The following is an 18,765-nucleotide window of genomic DNA, read 5'->3' as shown; positions in this document are numbered from 1 at the left end:
GACCGAGAGCCTCATGACCGATGTGCCAAAGCTGTATATGTTGACAAACTATGTTTGCAGCAATGGCAAAGTGCAATCGTGTTGTGACATGGAACTGCAACTAGCCATTCGCAACTAAGTTATGTGTCTGGTAAATCAAAACGTGCCACGAAATAGTAAAAGCAATCAGCTTACCACCAAGGTGCTAGAAGCGTGTTGTGTTGTGTTCAGTGGCGCATAAGCAACTTAGGCTATCATGCACCAACCACAAGGTTAAGAGTGCTGAATTTACGTAATTAAAACTTCATTCTGTTTAGGACATTTGTGTCTAATAAAAACCTAAAAACACAGGACAAATCAACGAGAGCATTTTCACCTAAAAGTGACGCTGGATGAAGAGGAATGTGTTCTTTGTAAAACCGCTTAAAATGTTTTTTCCTTAGTTGTTCGAGCTGTACGCATGAGAGTAAAATGTGAATGACTGTTAGCTCGTGTCCACATGAATCGCACAAGGGCTTATCCTGTTTTGTTAATATAAAGCTATGTATTAAATGTGTGTGTCCTATGCGAAGACGGCATAGAGCCACTTTGGAACATCCATGGTGGGTACTCAACTTCCACTCTTCTATCATAGGCTTTATGAGGTGCAGATTGTTATTTCTTTCAGTGTTCCATGTGAACTGCCATTTTTGCATCAGTTTACTATGTACCAATTTCATGCAGTCTTGAGATGGCATCTGCACTTTTTTCACTTTGTCTCAAACTTTGGCAGCGCACAGGTCTGCTTTCTCATTACCTTGGATTCCAACATGGCTGGGGACCCAGCAAATTTTTATTTTCGTCCTTCATCTGCAAGTGTTGCTATGCTATGTATGATAATCCCAATAGTGGTATGACTGCGTTTATTGAGAGAAGTGCTGCGACTATACTTAAGGAATCTGTGTAAATAATACTTCTTCTGAGGTTTTCTTTTATTATTTTCTTTATGGCAACGAAGACAGCATAACATTCAGCAGTAAAGATGGAGGCACACTGTGGAAGTCTTATTATTATTATTATTTACTCCCATTCACATTGAACTACTCTGCTTCCGAAATGATGATCTGTTTTCAAGCCATCAGTATAAAAATCCATGAAGCTACTGTTTTTTTTTCAGGTGAAGGAATTCTTGCAAGATGTGTTCTTGCGCAGTTACTGTTTTTTGGAGCCGTGTGAGAGAGAGGTCGCAGACTGCAGGAAACAGATAGCTAGGAGGTAGATGGTTAAGCCTTTTGGCAATACCAGGTAAACAATTTGGTAGGTCAACCTCTTGACACATTTGGTCAAATCTTAGGAGCAGTGGTTTCACAGCATTAGGTTTGTTGGTGAATAGTGTTCTAGAAGGACATTTTGTTACTAGGGAATATCAGATATGCTTTGGCAGAGATCTCATTTTAAATATATAGGCACAAGTAAGTGAAGTTCTGATTTCGAGAGGAGGTTCATTTGTTTCCACAAGCAGACTGGATATAGGTGAAGTTCATTATGCTCCACATGAAAGTCGAAGTCCTGAGTTATGTACCGGGTCTAATTTATTTAAATATGATGGCCTAGCTGACCCATACACTGTGCAGCAATAATCTAAGGAGGAGTGTACGACAGATCTGTAAATTTGTTTAAGGCATGTTCTGTCAGTACCTCAGTGCTTAAGTGAAAGAACTTTTAGTATGTTTAGAGATTTGGAAGCCTTTTTATTCAGGGCATTTATGTGAGGAAGAAAGGTGGTTTTTGTCAAAAGCTACACCTAAAAATTTGTGTTCATTTCTTACTGGTAGTTTAGTCTTGTTCAGGTGTAGCTTAGGATCTGTCTGTAAGCCTCGTTTGAGAGAGAATAGAACAGCCACTGTTTTTTGAGGAGAAAACTGAAATCCGTTTGGGTCTGCCCATGCTGCTAGTTTATTTATTGTCAACTGCACTTGTCTCTCACATGTCGATACGTTAGAGGATATGTGTGCAATCTGTAGGTTAGCAACATAAACTGAACACATTATGGATTTCGGGATAATTGTGCTTAGGGAATTTATTTTTACTATAAAGAGAGTTGTGCTTAAAGGGACACTGTAGCACTTTTTGCAAAAGTTGGGCTTTCAGCAGAAAGCCATAGTTTTTCATGCTGCGAGCTCGAATATCAGATTAAAATTAGGCAGAAGAAAGCAGAAATAGCCTTTTTCAGCAGAGATAAGCAGCCCGCGCGACGGGGCTCACCGCGGGTCGCACCGCCGCTCGTGATTGGCCAAGACGTCGCGTGACGACATTCTGAGGAGCAGGGAAGCTGCCGATGCGGCTCGTTCGCTGCGCTGGGTTGATCGCAGCTCTCTGCGGCTTTGTGAATGTCAGTATGGCATGCCATTTCCACACGAATGATCATTGGGATTTTTACCGCATGTATCCGTACAAGATACGCCCACAAACGATGCAGCACTTCCATTGTGGGGAGCGTAGATTTGGCATGAAAACTTGCTTTAGTTACAGGCATTTTGAAAAATAGTGTGTGTCATTATTAGCAGAAACTACATGGCCCTCAGAGGAACCTCGGCCCGCATTTTCCTGGGAAGGAAGGGCAGCGAACAATGCCCTAGCCGACTACCTCCGTCTCAGGCCTCTCGCCCCGCCCAAGAGGTCATTGTTGTGAAAAATGAACCCAAAGCTTGGCGTACCAAATCCTGCTTTGAATGCCAGTCGCGGTACCTTGGGAGAACGAAGAATGTTATAGAAAGGGTGAAGCAGTACACAGCTACCACCAGACAAATGAACAATAAGCGAAGCGCGGTTGCAGAGCTCTGCAATGCATACGAGGCATTGACGGGGCCATCGTGCTGGAGACCAAGTCAAATGCGGGCAGAATGCTGCTTGAGTCATACGACATTTAGCTGACGTTGAAAGCCTTTCCTTTTTATCGTACTGTCACAATACATATTTAGTGAATTGACGGCTGACGTACGTTGAAAGCCAAGCTGCAGCTCCTCCGCACTTATACCTTCATGAGAAAGCAGTGTTCCAAAATGTGTTTTCTTACAAGAGCTTCGTCGTTTTCATTTCCAACTTAATGTGCATCTCCGAACAAGACAGGGCTATGTAAAATGACGAGGCAGCAACGGGTGCAAAATCGCAAGGTCATGTATGAACAACTTTAATGATTGATTGCTTGGACGCACCAAAGGAAACCTCGCTCTTTGCGCTCCTTACCTGAATGCGCCTCTACCCAGCTGAGCGGTACACTCCTTATCTTCTAATAATGCTCCCGTAAGGGTTCCACGAACATATCAGGCACGTGCCGTGCTGGAAACGATCTCGCAGTCTTCACAACCTAGCTCGACACAGCAGTGGATTCTTCTTAATCATCTGCTAGTTCGCAAAAATCATCAGTGCGTGCTACTGATGCGTTGTCCATGTTTAGCACAGAAGCCGTTACGCAAAGCTTTTGCGCAAAAAAAAAAAAAAAAAGAGAGAGAGAGAGAGAGACGCGAATACAACCATGCGTCGATGCTGTCTGATCGTCCCATCATGAGATAGCAGTCCATGAACGGATCGCAGATGACTGTCCCGACTGTTTTGTACAAGGAAACAGAAGGAGCCGTGTCATGGTTCAGCCATGCCTTTTTGTCAAAGCCCTATAGAAATTCCATCAGAAACAAACTTCATGTGGTCACAGTTACAAAAATGCTTCGAGTAGAATGTTTCCTTTGGAAGGCTTGAATTTATCTATCTTCTCAGTAACACCACATTGCGCCGCGAGCTTTTAATACAATGGAAGATCACATTGTCGCGTCCACAGCTGTTCGTGCATCCGAACACGTGCAGAGCTGTGTTGTATCAGGCGCACAACACTAAGTTGACGTTTTTTTGTATGTCCGCAACGTACGCAAAACGCGGAACAGCGCACGCCGAAAACCCCCTCCGTTGGCTCTGAATGCCTCCGGCTCCTAACAGTGACGTCACGACGAACGGAGAAGCGAGGTTTCTCCGCTTTCCTCCTCTGTAGCTGTCGCGCGGGGCGCGGGAAATTTGAATTTCGCGCTTTTAGTCGACGATTGAGCAGGTGTTTTATGTATAATTGAAAAAGTAACTTCACAGGCATGATCAACAAATAATCTACTTCAAAAGCCTATAGTATTGGCACATTTGAAAACCGCTGCAGTGTCCCTTTAAGACGCATCCCTGTGATGTGCCATTCTCCTGTACAAAATTCTTTGAAAAAGTTGAGCCAGGCGCACACGGAATGAACAATTCGACAAGAAGTCCTTCAGACAGTATAACATTCTACCACGTATGCCTAAATCTGTTAGGTCACGGAGGATGCCAAACCCCCATGTAGTATCATATGCATTCTCCATATCGAAGAAGACGACAAGGCAGTGCTGTTTGTGTATAAATGCTTCACGGACAGTGTTTTCAAGCCAGACTAGCTGGTCCGTTGTAGAACATGCTGTTTTGAACCCACACTGCTGAATGTCTAGTTCTCGAAAGTGAAGGACAAAGGCTAATCTCGTATTAAGAAAACTTTCAAAAGACTTTGCAAGGAAACTTGTGAGAGCTATGGGTCTATAACTGCCGGGAGCCGTTGGTGACTTTCCTGGTTTCAGGAAAGGCACAATAATAGCTTTTTTCCAGGCTTCAGGAATACTCCCGGATACCCAAATTTTGTTGAAAAATTTCAGAAGTGCTTCTAAAACAGGTGTAGATAGATGTGCAAGCATCTGATAGTGAATTTCATCTGGGCCAGGTGCTGTCTCCTTGCGGGCAGATAGAACTGTGTTTATTTCTTGTACTGTTATTAACTTGTTATTTGCTTCATTTGTACTCACATTTGTTGGAAGCTTTTGTTTCTCGGCCTTGTTTTTGTATGTTATGAAAAATTTTGGGTAGTGTAGAGAGCTTGAAATTGCAGAAAAATGCTCGCCTAGAATATTTGCCTGTAAGTTTGTTTGAGTGCCAGGAGATGTTAGAAATGGAATCGTGTAAGGGGAGAAGTTGCCATCCAGTTTGTGAACAAGCTCCCACATTTTTTTAGATGTGACTGAGCTATTTATTGATGATATGTATTTTTGCCAAGAAGCCTTCTCAGCGCTGCGGTGGACATACCGTGCCCTAGCTTTCGCCTGCTTGAATTTTACGAGGTTTTCGTTTGTTGGGTACTTGCGAAAGGTTCCCCAAGCTTTGTTTTGCTTCTCTGCACTCCCGAAAATGCCAGACTTTGCAATTTTTCAGTACCACTCCTGAAGACTGCGGGATAGCTACAAACACTGCGTCAACAATGCAGGCCGTAAATTTTTCATTTAACTTGCAATACTGAGTTTTTCAGAGAAGACCTTTTTAAGGCTGGCTTCAGACTGGAATAGAGCCCAGTTTACAAGGTGCAGCTTCCATCGCCTGGTTTTGTTTAGTGCGATGAAGGGTGAGGGTATTAGGCTGATAATGACAAGAAAATGATCACTTCCTAGAGGATTGTCAAGGACGTCCCATTTAAAATCAGTAAAAATTGATGGGGAGCTAAACGATAAATCAAAAACGCTCATTTCCCATGTGCTTGAGGAGCAGTATGCATGCTCTCCTGTATTTAGAAGACAGACATCATTGCACAAAATGAAATCCTCTAACATACAGCCTCTAGTGTCTGATTACTTCTCCAAAAGTCGAGAGCGCATTAAAATCTCCAACTGCCAAATATGGTTCTGGCAGTTGTTCTAAATGCTCTTCCAGGTCATGAAAGGTTAGTTAGGTGTGGTTGAAAACACAGTGAGCATATAGTTAGTTTTATAATGAATGACAGACACGGCAACAGCTTCGAACTTGGTTTTGAGGCTAATCTCACGTGCTGCAACTCCATTCTGCACTACAATAGGAACACCTCCAGATAGCCTATTTGCTTCTTTCCGGTCGCAGCGAAATACGTGTCCTTTTAAAATGCATTGATGGGGTCCTAAATTAGTGTCCTGTAGGTAAAGGAGCACAGGAGAAAATGAATGTAAAATGTCTTTTATACTGTTGAAGTTGTTTATAAGACCTCGGCAGTTCCAGCGTATGAGAAACGCCATTCTTTTTTTTTTTTCTAGGAATGCACCTGAACTTAGGTTTCAGGTTTCTCTGGTCCTGTTATACAAGCTTTCTCTCTCCGTTTTCTCTCCAGAGAGTTATGCCGCCGCTGCAGCGGGAACGAAGAAGGGGTTGTATTGCCTCCTCTGAGGCTTTGGACGTTTAGGGAGAAATAGGTTTGTTGGTTGCAGGCTTCTCTTCTGGGAGAAAAGCCTTTTGGGCTGCTGGCTGCGGGGCCAGTATGCCCTGTTTCTGAAATGGCAGGGCAGCTTTAACTGCTGCTGCCTGGGGCGGGGATGGCCCTGCCTGAGGCTTACCCTCAGCGGATACCAAACCCTGCTGTGGTGTGCCACCCCCATACTCCACCACATTGGAATAGTTTGGTTTGGCTGTGAAAACGAAAGTGCCCTGTCTAACAAGATATCGCTGTTGTGCTTCATTAAATGTTACGTTTTCCTTGACTTTTATTGTAATGATGTCCTTTTCCTTCTTCCAAGAAGAACATGACCGTGAGTAATGTGGCGTGTTCACCTGTACAGTTTGCACAGTGTGGTGCAGCTTCACACTCGTCACGTTTATGTTCATTTGAGGCATATTTTGAGCATGTTTGTGGGGCACGGCAGCTCTGGGAGCCATGAACGAATCTTTGGCAGTTGAAACAACGTCTGGGGTTTGGGATGTAAGGTCGGATGCCTACTTTGATACATATGACTTCAATGGATTGAGGGAGTTTGCTAGAGTTGAAGGTCAGAACTATGTGTTTTGTTGGTATTTTTTGGTTGTTCCTTCAGATTTTCATCCTGTGCACACCGATTACATTTTGCTCGGAAAGGCCTTCTAGAAGTTCTTCTTCGGTGAGTGACAGGAAGTCGTTCTCTGAGATCACGCCCTTGGACTGTGTACAAGGATCTGTGGGCACTGACTGTTATTGGGATGTGCCCAAATGTGGCAAGTTGTTGAAGACTTCTGTACTGGTGCTTACTTTGGAGCTCAAGCAGGAGATCCCCGTGAGCCAGTTTACTAACTTTGTACCCAGGGCCTAGCATGGTTGTGAGAGACTTAGATACTGTAAAAGGAGATATTAGCCGAGCTTGTTTTGCAGGGCTTTCACTGTGGATCACATAATATTTCAGGAAGGTTACATGCTTCGCTAAAAAGAAATGAGCTGATACATCGGTTCGCCTTTTCTTAGAAAGGCAATCAATTTGTTTGAAGGAAGAGGTCATAAATAATGTATGATGTTTAGCTGCGGTGCCAGCCATCCACCATGGAGCCCAACGAGGCGACAGGAATTGGCAGGCAAGTCCTGTCTGCGTCAGCTGTACAAAGTAACTATAACCTAATATGGCGTACCTCAGGGTAGTCAGCCACACAAGGCTAACCCTTGCCACCTGGAAGTAAGGAAAAACCAAGAAGAGAGCAGAGGACAGGAGAGTTGTAGGACAAAAGATAGGAACGTGAAAGATGGAGGGGAAGATAGGAAAAGGCGACTGCCGAATTCCCCTGGGTGAGTCAGCCCGGAGGTGCTGTCTATGGGGCGCGTGGGCCAAAAAGGTGTGTTGCCTCCGCCGAGGGGCCTTAAAGGTCCAAAACCTCGGCATTGGCTCAATCACCAGGATCCCCTTTTCCCCAGACATGACAATGCCACGCACGGCTAAGCGTGGGTGCTCGGGGTCCGTGGTGTCGCACAAAACACACAAACACCTCCTTTAACAGGTGCCCCCTGCGGAGGGTGCTAGAAGCCGCCAAAACTATAAAACATCGCTAGCAGAAATATAGCTCAGAAATGTATGCTTGTTTGACAAACGGTAACAGCAGCTATGAGTAACAAGTCTGTAAATGTCGCTACGAGACGAAAATTAAATTAAAATCAAACAAGGCGTTTCCGAGTGGAGTTGAAACTTGTTGAACATCAAACAGAGAAGTTTATTTGTCCTCGTCAGAGCATAACCACTTCTGTTTTAATGTCACTTGTTTTGGTCTTGGCTTGGCTATGTCGCTTTCTAGGCCCAATGACTTATGTCAGTGGCACCAGCTGAGCACTTTCTTTGAATTTACCAGATAACGATTTGTCGCTCATACTGAAATGCAGTGTAATAGACAATTTTGGCTATATCACCTACAGTAATTCGTAAAAGGAAGCTCTACTAATTGGTGAACCCAACGCACACTTCCAATATGCTCGCTCAGATGCTCACATATGCAGTTGTACTTGTGCTCTTAGTGGCAAGCCTGAAGAGCTTCTCTACACTGCATTCCGACAGCAGGGACTTATTTTAGTCATTTCATAGCTGACTGACCTGCTCTTTGTTTGAAAAAGTTATAATTAATAACAACAACACAGGTGTGCCTCCCTTTTGTTTTCACTGTAGCTGCTACTGAACCTGGCGATGAATGGGGCCGCATCTAAAGTTAAAATGTCTGTTACAAGCAAGACTGAGATCCAAAATTTAAGGCCAACTCGTACTTTATAGCCAGTTGTCTTCTACATCCAATGTCTGTTAAAAAAGAGGTCCAATTAACGAACGTCATAGGGCGGCCAACCATTTGGGTGAATAGTGTCTCTTATACCTGATTGTCTGTTACATCCATGTCTCTTATAACGGGGTTCAGCTGTATATGTAGGCCTTAAAGCTATGAGAGAATGCATGCAGCGCGTAGGAAAAAAAAATGTAATGGTGTCTACACACATGGTAAAGAAGGCGGCACAGTCCATTCAGAAAGTAAGAGAAAGCAAAAGTGCAGCAAAAAAAAAAGATAAATTTCGGACACTTTAAGGAGGGCTATTCGATTTTTCGGACATTCCAAGCGTCAGCCAGGCCAACTGCCACACATTTCGAGTAGTGTCGCCGCCATCTTCTTTGCTTACTTTATCCTTCGATACCCTCGAAACCAGTGCCGGCCTTGCGTGCCACTCCTTAACTAATATTATTTCCCTAACAGCTTCTGTTTCCGTGACAACGTCGCTGCTGTCGCTGCTGGAGTACTTTCTTTTTTGTCTTTTAGCGTGAGCGCTTCGACTGTCTGCCTGTTCCTCTGTGTGTTTGCCGTGTGCTTCACGTGTGTTGCAGAGCGTAGCAAGTAGGCCTAGCCGTGGTCGTGCTGATGCGAGAACTACGTTCTGTAGCTACTGTGGCTCGCATTTAATTGAATCGGCTTCAGTTCTTCAAGAAGCTGTTTCCGGATTTTATAAGGAGTGTTTTTTTTTTTTCGTGCAATGCGGCAGCGAGAAGGCACTCAACGGAGTTGGTACTGTGATCCAGTGGTTGGTGGTTGTAATGTGTCTTGAGAGTGGGAAAACCTAGTCTGTCAATTTGCTTGGAGCACTTAGTACACTCGCCGATGCGTAGAAGTCTGTAGCACCCACAATGCTGCTCAATTGCTTCCGCCACGCGGGATTTGTGCTGAATGACGAGTCGGCTGCCTTGGACGAGGAGAGCATTGTCGAGCAGCTGTCAGGCAGTGAGCAGCTCATTGACGACCTTCGCACTGCAGGTGTCCAAATTCCATCGACCGTCTCGTTTTTAGAGTTCACAGACGTGGACCACGAGTTGGAACTGTGCGCTGGGCTCACAGATGCCGAAATTATTCGCCAAGTACTTGTGGAGTCTGAGAGCAACGATGACTCACCTGCAGCAGCGCAGCCGACGCAAGCTGAGCTGATGCAAGCGAAATTTAGGCGGACCTGTTAGCACGGAAGCGGAGCGTGGTGCAGAAAAGCATTCACGACTTTTTCCGGTCTCAAAGTGAAGAATAGGCAATAAATTGAGCTCTTTTGGTGCACATTTGTTTTTTTCGGACTGCCCAATTTTTCGGACACTTTCATGGTCTGTTGAGAGTCCAAAAAATCGGTCATCGACTGTACATGGTTCGTGCCCTGACCTGCCGTACTTTAGAATGAATCGAGACAGCCTAGTCCATTATATCGTACCTGACTTGAGGTTAATCACTGACAGTGTACTGCCCGGTGTGTTGCCGTAGACCAAGTGCACATCTACTCTGGCTAGACAACCAGGTACAAGTATTTCCCAAAAATGAGATTACGCCGACACTGTACCGGAAACCTCGCCACATAGGAAAGCTGACTGACTGTTCATGTGTGCAGCATCGAGTGGACTGAATTTACAGAGCTCACAAGGCGGATGCTTTTTATGGCCAATGTCAGAGAATCTGATAGTCTAGCAGTGCACCAATGACTCTAAATGATTTCCTGAAATCGAGGGCAGTATAAGAGATTTCTGATGTGTGTGATGTTGACAAATGGTAAATTAGTAGTGTAATTTTTTTTGCAATGGCAATATATTTCATTGTGTGAGAGAACTTTTACACACTTGACAAAATTTAGGACTATCAGCAATTACTTCTCAGTAACGTTAAAGTGCAAGCTACAAATCAATTGCTGCGAAGACGTCGTAAAAGACTGCGCATGGGCACTATCATGTCCTGGCAAGAACTTTTGAGAAATGACGATTTCTTTATCACTGTAATTATTGAGCAGAGACTCAATCTTATGCGAAGCAAAATATTAGGTTTATACTTCCAAAACAGGTGCCAGATATAAAACTATCCCGAAATAGATGAAGTTCATCTTATCATGCGACTATAAAGATGTATTTATTCCCGAACTAAATACCCGAGAGTTAAGCCCATATTAAGCTATTTTACTCGCTTTGTCAGAAACAACTAATTTGCTCGGAAGATATCAATTAGACGAAAAGGAATTCTAATGGACTACCAGTGAAGTACATTGATCTAGGTGTATTATGTAACACAGTAAAACCTTGTTAATACATACCCGCATACTAAGTAATTGCGGTTAAAACCTAGTTCTGAGAATTCCCCAGCTTTGCCACCATTGAAACAAATGTATTGGTTGTGGCTCACGAAGTGCCTACCGCTTAATGCGTACCAGCCGTCGCAGTTTTGCTGGCTGTGCTGAGACACGAGACGTTTTGCGCCTTTCCAGAAAGCATTATCACGTGGACTGCTGGCAATACGACATTGCGGCCATTTCGGCCATGTTCCGAAATGCGGCCATGTCCATGTGAACAAGGAGCCCAGGAAGTGTCGGCTACGCTGACGTGAACGCATCGCTGAGTACAGTCAAACCTCGATATAACGAACACGCATATAACGAATTATTGAATATAGCGAACTCTTCTGAAATATTTTTGTCAAACACATGTATTTTTAACTTCCCATAGCGAACGCGGTTCGGCATAAAACAGATATTACGAACTTCGCGACACCGAGCACTACCTCACTTTAATAGCAGGATGGATGGATGGACGGACTAAACTTTAATGTCCAACAAATAAGGTGATCTACCCACCCCCCGACACGCAGGTCAAGGGGCGGGTGCTGCCGCCTCAGAGGCAGGCCGGGAGGTTTTGGGTCCCAGCAGCCTCTTCAGCCAGTTGGACGAGTAGGAGCTGGAGCTCAGGGTCCGAGCTGCGCAGCAGTGTCTCCCAGGTGTCTCTACAGCCTATATTGTTCGTCCTCCTGGGAGAATACGGGCATTCCCATATTATGTGGTGGAGGGTCCCTCTCGCCCCACAGATTGCACTTGTCACTCCTAGCCTCAGGGAACATGTGGTTCGCCATAACCGGGTGCGGATATGTATAAGTTTGCAGTCGCCTCCACGCCACTGCTTGTCTGCTGTTTAATTTCGGGTCTGGTGGGGGTACCAGTCTACGATCCAATCTGTAGTGCTGCGTAATCTCCCCATATTTTAGCAAGCGCTCTCCGCTTCCTCGGTCATCAAGTGGCCCTGTAGCGGCTCGGCGGTAGAGATCTCGAGCCAGCTTGTGGGCCGCCTCGTTGCCGGGGACGGCTTCGTGTGCAGGAGTCCAAACTATTTGAATTTTCCGATCCAACTTTTTCTGGCCCAGGATTCTGGCTGCTAAGGGCGAGATCCTGCCCTTGCTAAAATTTTGTATGGCAGTTTTGCTGTCACTGATGACAAACTTCGCTTCCGTTCCGACGCAAGCTAACACGATCGCAGTTTCCTCGGCTATTTCTATGCTCCGCCCGCGCAAAGTGGCAGCTGTCACGGGATTGCCCCGGCCGCTGACGATCGTTGCTACCGTGAAACTGCCACCACCTCCCGCCGCGTCTACATAGGCCACTTCATGTTCCGAAATTTCGCCGAATCTAATTTCTAATGCTTCGGCTCGTTTTTTCCTCCTGTCTTCGTTATATTCTGGGTGCATGTTTTTTGGCAGCGGGGGAATCACAAATTTTGTCTGACTTCTCTAGCTACCTCCACCTTGACTGTGGGACCCCTATCCGGATTTATTCCAACTTTCGTCAAAATGACTCTTCCTGTCTTCGTGGTGCTAAGTCTCTCAATTTGAGAGGTTCGCACCGCTTCCGCCAGTTCTGCCCATGTGTTGTGTACCCCTAGAGCCATCACTCTCTCTGTGGATGTGCATATGGGCAGTCCCAGCTCTCTTTTTACGCATTTTCTCATGAGGCAGGCTTCGTTGCACTACATGTGTGTTATGCGGCGCAGCAAACGTTCAAGATTACCTCGCAGGCGCTGACAGCGCCAGATGCCACGACGACATTGGGAGTTGATAGCCGAAGAAATCTATGGCCTCCGAGATTACCCCCGCGCGCCTGTTTGTGCGCACGGAGGTGATCTTGGAGGCCATAAGAAATCGTTTGTATCTCACAATCGCCGACAGCGCCGCTTCAGCAGCGGCGGCAGCGGCACGATCGAATGTTGTTTTTTGCCTTTTTTGCATGGAGGAAGGAAACAACTTGCTCTTTTGGTTTTTGCGCCATTTGCGTTTTTTGGTTTTAGTGTTAGCAGTGGCGTGGCCGTCGTAGCGTTCGGCAGAGGCTGCGTCGGTTGTCGTGTCGAGTGTGGTGCGCGGGTGTGCGTAGTGCTGTGATGGCGGTGAACATGAAAAAAAGAGCAGAACTGACGTTAAAGACCAAGCTCAAGATAAAGGCAGCTTACAAGAGGAGACTGATTGACACTCTTCTCGTTTATGAAGCAGGACTTGAAGATCGACTTGCTGGGAGCATTAAAGCGGCATGGGACAGCGTGAAAGGCGAAACGATTGCCAACTGCTTTCGGCACGCAGCTTTTGTTCCAGCAGAGGCCCACGCATCGACGATGGGGACGGAGCAGAAGCAGAGCTCCGCGAGCTCGATGAGGTGACATGCCCGCAACAATGACTGTAGAGGACTTTGTAGGCGGCGACATCGCGGCGGCCACGGCTGTACTGACGGACGCCGAAATCGCTGTGGAAGTTTCTGAACATCCCGCAGACAAAGCTCAGGCTGACCGTGCAAACGATGAGAACATTCAGACTTCACAAGAAGCGCTTGTTGCATTGGATTTACTGCGCCGCCACTACAGTGCTATTGAGAGCAGTGGGTTTGCCCTTGTTGAGCATTTGCAAACTGTGGAACAGGGCGTGATACGAAACGCGATCAACACAAAAAAGCAGGCCGCGATAATGCAGTTCTTTTCGCGTAAATAAACGGATGTGACCCAAGAAGGCACCCTCCGAGTTGCTGTGCCTTCTCTGATTGAATTTTGCTGCTCTTGCATGGATTTTCTACAAAATTTTATATTACGAATTATGGATAGAGCGAACTATTTTCCGATTTTTTTAACTGTTCGTTATAACGAGGTTTCACTTATTGTCGCCAGCCCTATCGCGGTAACCATCACAGTGATACTGCTCGTGCACGGTTATGCTGCTTGTTCGTGCCAGCCTCTCACTGCGAGCCTGCGGGTGCTGTTGCATTGTGGATTTGTTACAGGCAGGCAGCGAGAGTCTTGTAGGGTCGTCTTTTGTTTGGAGCTGGTGCTGTGCGAAGCACAAAACAGTTGTGGCATTAGTATGTGTGCGAATGGTCGACACTATGACGAAGCCTACTCGACCGAAGTATCATGTACTAACAGTTAAGGAAAAGTTGATCATTGCTCATTCTATTGAAACTAGAACTACAGTGGACTCGCGATAATTCAAACTCTGATAATTTGTACTTTCGGTTATTTCAAACAAAAATCAAATTTTTGGTTGGTTCGCCATGTTTTCGATGTATTTCAACGCTGCTTAATTCAAACACTGCAATTCGGTTAATTCGTACTTTTTGCTTGCCCATATTGGAAAATTATCGGCTATCGTTTCTGCCACTGGCGAAAATTCTGAGTTCTTATAAGACTACAACACAGGAAAATGTGAAAACAAGCGCACTATGACTTAAAAAAGAAAAAGCGAAGAAGAGCCTAACAAACGTTCGAAAGGAAACAAAAGCCTCCCGAAGGGCGCTGCTCAACTTTTTGTGGCTTGCTAGCCAGTTCAATGGAGAAAATTTGAAATTAAAACAACACTTAACCCTCAAAACTTGTGGAAAAGACGACTGTCCGCTTGCACTTATCAAAATTATCAAGAATGCAGGAGAAAAAAAAAAAATGCAAAGTGACGCGAGTAGCATCGGCCGACTGCGAATCCCGTGACCACGCATGCTTTTCATTCCCGCGTCGGTAGCACCATGTCGGTAGCACCATGAGGGAAGTATCGGACGCTCTCTGTGAACGAAAAATTGGCAGCCATAGAAGAAGTTGAGGTTGGAACGAAGAAGACTGCTGTGGCATTGAAGTATGGGATAACGAAAAGTATGCTGACAATGATGAGTCGCTTCGATTCTGACAAAAAAAAGGCTTAGGGGGACGGTGCATCCGGAGCTTGAGAAGGTGGTTCTCCTCTGGCGCGCTCGGAGCTCCAATCTACCAGTAAGTGGACCGATATTGTAAGAGAATGCCGAAGAACTGTCTGCGCTTTGGAATTGACGATTTTAATTAAAGTAAACCCTCGTTACAAGAGGCACTCAAGGGACCTGAAAAAGATGTCTCTTGTAACCAAAAATTCTAAAAGCACTGTGTTGATCTGTTTACTGCACATCAGCATATAAATGCATTCACACGCATTAACAGGAAATTGTTCAGGAAAGCTTAAAGAAGTTATTCATACTAGTATGTATTTTTGTGAGTGCAGAGTGTATTCCTTCCCAAATTCTGGAGGTAAAGCACTTCACTTTGCAAGCTTTCTTATTGCTCTAATACTTTCGAAGCACTCTTACATGCTCGTTACCCTCAGATTTTGACACTTTTCCTCTGAAATGTCCTCGTAGTCATCCTCTGTGGAACATGTGCCATTTACTTGCGCGAGAATTGCACAGTCTGTAAGCTCTTCGGAAGCACACAAGATCCGCATCTGCAAATACGAATTCCTCAATAGATTCTGGTACCTCAGCAGTCTCTTGGATGCTCGCTCAAGCTTCATTTTCCAGGAAGCTTTCCACAGTGTCCATATATGGGCCCTCTTACATCATGTCATCACATTTAAAGCCTGTTTGTATGAAACGGTTTTTCACAGCTTCACTTCTCAGGCCATTCCAGACACCCAAAATCACCTGAACAGCAAACTTCGCATCCATTACTATTGTCCAGCCTTGCTGCCCTTCGAGCAACAGGCGGTCTATTGCTTGAAAGTAGGGTGTGGAGTTTGGAGGGAAAAAATAACTTTGGAGGCTTTGAGCACGAGAACTTTGGTGCTGTAAGAAGCATTGTCCACAAAGAGAAAGGCATCAGGATTTTGAACTTTCATCTTGTGATCAAATTTTAACAGCGAGGAGTTAAATATGCTGGATGTCATTCATGCATTTTGATTTGCTTCAAAGGTGACAGTAATGCAATGCCAGTGGCTGAAACAACGGGGTTGTTTTAACTTCCCAATAATGGGGAAGCACTCTTTCTCAGTTCCTGACATATACAACAAAAAGGATACTGATATGGAACAGAATTTAGCTAAGGGAATCTGAAGTGCATCATTTACAAGTAGGTATGCTTCAGCCTCTTGAGAGTTCCTTGGACTGCCAGAAGATCAAATCAGTCGATATTGTCGACCATAAACCCTGACTGCTCATTGGAGGGTCAAATTCTAAAGTTAAAACTCAGCTACTTTGGTCATCTGATGAGAAGAGAGGAGTCGCTGGAGAAAGATTTGATGTTGGGAAAGGTTGACGGTCGCCGGAGAAGGGGTAGGCAGCGAACGCGATGGTTAGATGGCATCCTCGAGGCACTGCAGATGAAGTTATGTGATGTTAGGAAGATGGTGAGAGACCGGAAAGCGTGGCGTGAAATGGTCCATAGGGTCACGAAGAGTCGGACACGACTGAACGACTGAACTGAACTGAACTGATGCTTCAGCTGCATTGCGTGAGCACACCTGGGTTGTGTCTCCTCTAAATAGTGAAGAAGTTACTCAGGGACCTGAAACAGTTGTCCTTAGTAACCGAGTGTCTCTTGTAACCATGTCTTTTGTATGCAATGTGGTTAACATGGCAGACATAGGAAAACCAGCCAAACCATTTTCAAATATCTCTTATAACCGAGTGTCTCTTGTAACGAGATTTAACTAGGGTGTCACAATTCAAGGAGCAGCATGGCCTCGCTTTCAAAACTGTAAGTGGAAAAGCAGCAGCGGTGAATGAGGCTGTTACTACCGACTGGCAGCAGACGCGTCTTCAGAGCCTACTGCTTGAATACTCCCCGGATAATATTTATAATGCTGATGAAATGGGACTATTCTTCAAGTGCCTGCCTCAGCAAACATTGTGTCGCAAGGGGGAACGTTGTACCGGCAGTAAGCTGAGCAAGGAGCGACTCACAGTCATGGTTTGTACCAATATGGATGGGAGCCACAAGCCCGAACTTTTCATTGTGGGCAAATCAAAGCATCCGAGGTGCTTTAAAAGGCGTCCGAACTCTACCAGTTTCATATGCAGCAAATTCACGTGCGTGGATGACGCAATCTTTGTTTGAAGAGTGGCTGTGGAAACTTGAGGTGGCGTTCAAGAGAGATAAAAGAAAAGTGCTGATGATTGTTGACAACTGTCCCGCTCACGGTAATGTGGAGGGCCTGGAGGCAATTCGTCTTGAATTCCTCCCTCCAAACACAACTGCTGTTCTCCAGCCCCTGGATCAGGGGGTGATCAAATGTCTGAAGACAAACTACAGGAAGCTACTCCTTAAGAGGATGCTAATATTCATGGACAATTCCACGTCGTACAGCGTAACATTGCTGTCGTCGGTGGGAATGCTAGCTGACGCATGGAGTGCAGTAACGCCAGCAACAATATGGAACTGCTTCCAGCATGCCTTCCGCATGCCAGGCCACAGAAGTGATACTTTGCCTGACTGCGCTCAAAATGAAAATAAAGACTGCCTCCAAATGTAGAGCGATGATGCATAGCTAGCGCTTTCTGCCCTCCAAGAACATAACACAGCTGCTGACGATAACCTCTGCGTGTGCAGGGAAGACATTCTGGACGACTTGGTAGCTGAGGTGCTGCCAGCACAGTACAGCAGCGAAAGTGAGGAGAAGGAATCAGAGGAGCAATCCTCTGTGACAGCGGCACAAGCCTTCAACTACCTTGCCGGGGTCCAGAAATTTCAGACTGAAGCAGAAAATTCTGAAAAAGAACTGGCTGCTCTTACTGGAATAGAGAACTTTGTTCTCAATGCACATGTAAAAAAGAAGCAATCAACAATTCATTATTTCTTCAAACGGTCTAGTCAGCAACAGATTTCCAATAAACTTGTTCTGGATCCTTCACCTCTGCTGTTTTTATTGTGTAATAAAATAGAAGAAGTGCTTAAAATGTGATTTAAGTGGATACTAAATTATAATGTGAACAGTAATCTTGCTCAGAGTCATATATGCAAGAACTTCCGATAATTCAAACAAAATCCTGGGGTCCCTTTGAGTTTGAATTAATGTGAGTCTACTGTACGGGAAGTGCACTAGCATGTGTTGCAGATTCGGCAAGAATTTGCAAGTGGAACGACGAGGAAGAAGATGAAATTTTGGACAGGTAGAGTGCGCGGGAGAGATTGAACGCCATGTTGGCACATTGACAGCCGTGGGACAGCCGGGATTAAACACAAGGTAGAGGTGGTCTGGTGCCTGCCCTGCTTCTTCTATAGCGATTGCATGAAACTTGTCATTTTTGAGACTGCTGTTGTCGCTGCATGACTACATCAGCGGCAAGTAAAGATTACAGATTTCTGGTTGGTAGCACACCAATAAAATGCACGTACATACATGGATTCATGGAAAATTTACTGTGCCTGAATTTTTCCTATTTCAAAGTGTGAATAATAATAATTTTGTACTGGTCGGTTAAGGTGTACTGCCGGATAGTGCATACTTTTCCCGTGTCTCCGCCAACTACATATTAACGGAGTTTTACACTCGTATACAAACCCCACCTGAACCCCTCTTGAATGTTATAGAGAACATCGTTTGTTTTGAGAGTATTTAGCGGCAGCAATAAAAATTACCGCTAACGGCTTATCACCTTCAAGTTTACACCCCCGTATGCGGTGATCTCGGAGGTCATGAACACCATGGTGCCATGGCCAAACTCGAGCAGCGCCACCGAACTGTGTTTAAATCGCCCGCGCGTTCGTGTGCTGCGTCATCTAGTGGCGGTGACAAAAACTAGCGCCAATGGCCCATGGTCTCCAAAATCACACCTTCACATGCAGTGATCTCGGAGGTCGTGAACGGCCATGGCTGGAGTAGAGCGTCGCCGCTTCTAGAGCCCGACCATGCAACAGCTGATAGGCATGTGAATAACATGCCATAACCATTGTCTCTTCATTGCGTGAGCCACTGCCGCAC

At 45.3% G+C, this 18,765-nt stretch overlaps 1 protein-coding gene across 6 annotated transcripts in view; it reads right to left on the bottom strand.

Moving 5' to 3' along the window:
- Positions 1-18,765, bottom strand: part of LOC146183333 (uncharacterized) — a 161,915-nt gene that overhangs the window by 107,152 nt on the left and 35,998 nt on the right. The window lies entirely within an intron of this gene.

The sequence above is a fragment of the Amblyomma maculatum genome, chromosome 7 (genome assembly GCF_055883805.1).
Source record: "Amblyomma maculatum isolate TAMU_Amacu chromosome 7, ASM5588380v1, whole genome shotgun sequence".
In the NCBI taxonomy this organism is placed as follows: Eukaryota; Metazoa; Arthropoda; class Arachnida; order Ixodida; family Ixodidae; genus Amblyomma; species Amblyomma maculatum.
Note: the sequence above shows the minus strand (reverse complement) of the source record. Positions and strands in the feature narration are given on the sequence as shown.